Source organism: Ornithodoros turicata, chromosome 1 (assembly GCF_037126465.1).
Source record: "Ornithodoros turicata isolate Travis chromosome 1, ASM3712646v1, whole genome shotgun sequence".
In the NCBI taxonomy this organism is placed as follows: Eukaryota; Metazoa; Arthropoda; class Arachnida; order Ixodida; family Argasidae; genus Ornithodoros; species Ornithodoros turicata.
The window spans coordinates 68,697,704-68,701,976 of record NC_088201.1 but is presented as its reverse complement, the minus strand read 5'-3'; the positions used below and the strand labels follow the sequence as shown (position 1 = coordinate 68,701,976).

At 41.9% G+C, this 4,273-nt stretch overlaps 1 long non-coding RNA gene across 3 annotated transcripts; it reads right to left on the bottom strand.

Moving 5' to 3' along the window:
- Window positions 1–556: 556 nt before the first annotated feature.
- On the bottom strand, window positions 557–3,863 carry LOC135400254 (uncharacterized). Of its 3 annotated transcripts, XR_010424568.1 has the most exons (6): window positions 2,559–3,863; window positions 2,450–2,494; window positions 2,373–2,396; window positions 2,214–2,318; window positions 2,123–2,155; window positions 557–1,963 (listed from the first exon to the last, which is right to left on the bottom strand). It is a non-coding gene; the product is annotated as an uncharacterized LOC135400254 (long non-coding RNA). The 3 variants fall into 3 exon arrangements; XR_010424567.1 differs by having other exon boundaries at window positions 2,450–3,863; XR_010424566.1 differs by having other exon boundaries at window positions 2,214–2,396; window positions 2,450–3,863.
- Between the last annotated feature and the right edge of the window lie 410 nt (window positions 3,864–4,273).

Below are 4,273 nucleotides of genomic sequence, written 5' to 3'. Positions count from 1 at the left end.
CTTATCCGTCTCCCCACAAGACACTACGAGCACCCCCTCATCGACAAGATAAAGCAACGCACCAAATATAGCATGTACAAGGCCATCCGATACATGGACCGCACCCTTCTTAAGCACCGTGCAAAAAGACACTATCAGGGCACGGCCCCCTGGCTCCTACTCCCACCAAATATCTCCACTGAAGTACTAGGGATTGACAAGAAAAACGAAACACCACAAGTGGCTCTAAAAGCATTAGCCATTGCACATATTGAAGAAAACTACCCGGTAGCAGTGCCGGTGTATACCGACGGATCCACATCGAAAAGCAGATCATCAAGTGCTTTCGTAACCGACGGCACAACAAAAGCGTACAGGTTATCGCACAAGACAACATCAGTAGTATAGGACTTATGAGAGTTAGTTTTCCTAGGTGCCTGGTTCGAACCTCCACAGCGTCTGGGCCGACTTTTTTTTCGCGACTTTTTCCCGAGCGCTGCGGGCGGCGCGTGTGCGGAGGGTTGTCCGCGCGCTTATAACATGCATAGACATGCAAAGAGGAGTCATACACAAAAAGTACAAGTGAAAATATATTTATTAATGCCAATTGTAATGCCAATCAAGTTGAAATATATTTATTAAAACCAACAGTGCTGGGAATTGTGCCAATTGTGATGCCAATCAGGTGAAGGAGAAAAATCCAGCCGAAAAACCTTCACGACCTGTAACAGAAGAAACACAAGACAGTACATGTAAAGAATATATGCATTTATTAATCTCCAAATATTTCTTTTAATGTGTCCTCAATAACATTTTAAATGAATTCCTTCATTTCCGACCTTGAAAGAAAACATAAAATCAACATCATCACATTTTCTCACCACACTATAACTCACGTTGGGCATAACACTGACCTGAAAAAGCGGCTATTGTTATTATATGAAACCACACTTGCATTTCAATAATACAGGTGGAGACAAGGACAAAGACAATAATGGACAGGTGGAGAGAGAACAACAGGAAGCAGTGGGGTACTGGGGGACAGTTGTATGCATCCTGAGCATCAGAGGGAACTGTGACAACACTTTAACTGATCATTGCCGTTGAACTATATACGCTCGTTACCCTTTAAAAACGTGTTCAATTTCTTCTGGCTTCGTGCTTCGCGACTGAAAACCTTGAAGGTAAAATACAACCTCCTTTTTCAACATTGCGAATGTGTTTTAGTATTTGTAGGTGAGGTAGGCACGATAGGAGTGCAGGAAAAACAGGCATTTTGCTTAAAATGCGATTTCCAGTGATGGTCAAGCACCAGGTGCAACGGAAAAGGAGACGCACCTTTATTCTTCACATCATACCTATATACGCCTCAGTAAACGAAATGGGACTGCCTAACACATACATTAGACGAACTGGGGCCCCGTGCGGTTCCGAGGGAGGGAACATGGCGAGGGATTGGAAGATAAGTATTGCGTCCTAAGGCTTCGGCTTTGCTGTGCGCCTTCACGATGTTGTAGACAATACGGTCCTGTGGGTCCTGCTTTTGGATGGAGTAGAGGGCCGCTATGGAGTTGGAGGACGCTACCCATGCCCCGGCTTGCGATTTTCTGATGTGGCGTAGAGCTTTCAAAACTGCATGTTGCTCTGCTGCTGTGGATGTTAGTAGTATAGGACTTATGAGAGTTAGTTCCTCTAGGTGCCTGGTTCGAACCCCCACAGCGTCTGGGACGACTTTTTTTCGCGATTTTTTCCCGCGCGCGGCGGGCGGCGCGTGTGCGGAGGGTTGTCCGCGCGCTTATAACATGCATAGACATGCAAAGAGGAGTCATACACAAAAGGTACAAGTGAAAATATATTTATTAATGCCAATTGTAATGCCAATCAAGTTGAAATATATTTATTAAAGCCAATAGTGCTGGGAATTGTGCCAATCGTGATGCCAACCATGTGAAGGAGAAAAACCCAACCGAAAAACCTTCACGACCTGTAACAGAAGAAACACAAAACAGTACATGTAAAGAATATATACATTTATTAACCACCAAACATTTCTTTCAATGTGTCCTCAATAACATTTTTAATGAATTCTTTCATTTCCGATCCTGAAAGAAAACATAAAATTAACATCATCACATTTTCTTACCACATGATAACTCACGTTGGGCACAACACTGACCTGAAAAAGCGGTTATTGTTATTATATGAAACCACGCTTGCATTTGAATAATACATACAGTGTGGTGGCGGCGGACTCCAGTAATCTGTAAGTGAATCTAAATTAATATAAACTTATTCATTTCAATAATACATACAATTCACTGGATCCAACGTTGGGTAATCTGAAAAGATAGTCACATTATCAACATCCATACTCGTTTTATAATAATACATACATTCCTGTGTCGGACTCCAATGATCTGGAAGAGAATCTAATTTATTATTGTAATCGTGTCCTATAACTTTTACTCACATTCTGCGGTTGGCGGCTGGGTTGGCTGCGGTACAGGTGTGTAAGCTGAAAAAGATATTAACAATTAATTATAACTAAACATACGCAATTATATTCCAATAATACATACATAACGGGGGAGGCGACTCTGGAGCTGAAACAAGAAATCAAAGTTTAACACTTTTTTCATATTCATTATATTTCCTTACTCTCTTCAAATGAAAAGGGGCTTGTAGCGAATACTGAAAAAGACAATATTCGTGAGAAAAAAGAACTACGTTGCGAATCAAAAATTTACTACTATCGTCGGACACCGGTGTGTAAGCTTAAAAGATACTAACAATTAATATTAACTAATCATTCAATCCAACAAAGTCATCGGACTCATATATTAACGTCAAATTAAACAAAATTCTGATAATACACACATACTGGCGGCGACGACTCTGGAGCTGAAACAAGAAATCAAATTTAAACACCTCTTCCATATGCATTATAATCACTTACATTCTTCAAATAGAACGGGACTTGGAGTAAATACTGAAAAAGACAAGCGCGCGGTGGGTGGCGTGCAGGTGAGGGGCTGTCCGGGTGCTTACCAGCGGGTCGACGGGCTCGGTGCACCCTTATCGTTGTGCATTTTTCATCCTGGGCCGACTTCGTTGGTGATTTTTTAATTTTTTTCCAGCGCACAAGTGAGGGGCTGTCTGTGTGCTTACCAGTGGGCCGAAGAGCTGAGCTTACACTTATGGTTGTGCACCGTGGGCCGACTTCTTTGGCTATTTTTCAGCCTGGGTCGACTTAGTTCGCTTTTTTTTTTCATGTGGCGCGTGGGCAGTTTACATGCAAGGAGGGGCATGCACAATGACAACACCAGGCCGACTTTTTTGGAGATTTTTTACCCTGGGCAGACTTCGTTCGCAATTTTTTTTTCAGGTGATGCGTGAGTGGTTTACATGCAAGTAGGCGAGGCGGGGCGGGGTGTCCGCGTGGCTACCAGCGAGCCGGAGAACTGCACGTGCCCTTATCGTTCTGTATTTTTCCACCTGGGCCGACTTCGTTCGCAATTTTTGTCAGACGGCGCGTGAGTGGATTAGATGTAAGTAGGGACATGCACACTGTCATCCCAGCCATTCGATGATACAGTCACACCTGGGCCGACTTCACTCACGATTTTCGCCCTGGGCCGACTTCTTTCATATTTTTTCCCGCTACAACAGCTGTGCGGTGGATGGTTTGCATGCAAGTATAGTAAATAGTGGCAGGAATTATGTTGTAACTCTGCGTGAAGGCGAAAAACCCACCCAAAAAACATGAAACGGAAGAAACACAATACACATAATAAGGAATATGGGAAGCTAAGTTGAGAGAAAAATTCATCCAAAAAAGAAAGCAGAAGGAACGCAATAACATAATAAAGAATATCGGAAGCTAAGTTGAATACTCCAACACGACACAATTAATCAATTTCTTATGATGTGAATAGCACACACGCAAGGAAATAATGAGAAATGCAATCAACAGCTAGTAGAAAACCAAAACAATGCACCATCCAACACGTAAAGAAGAGGTACACAAAGGATAAATAATTGAAAAGCAATCTATCAAAACGAGAAACATGCACGCACTTAACACTGAATAGCAGACAAACACTCTAAACGGCGCATCTGCCAACGTGTAAAAACAGACACATGCAGAAAAATAATATCGAAACAAACTATCAAACAAGAAACATCACAAATTTAATAAATTGAAATGGAAATAATCTATCTTTGGGAAAGCTAAGTTGAGAGAAAAATTCATCCAGAAAAGAAAACAGAAGGAATGTAATACATGTAATAAAGA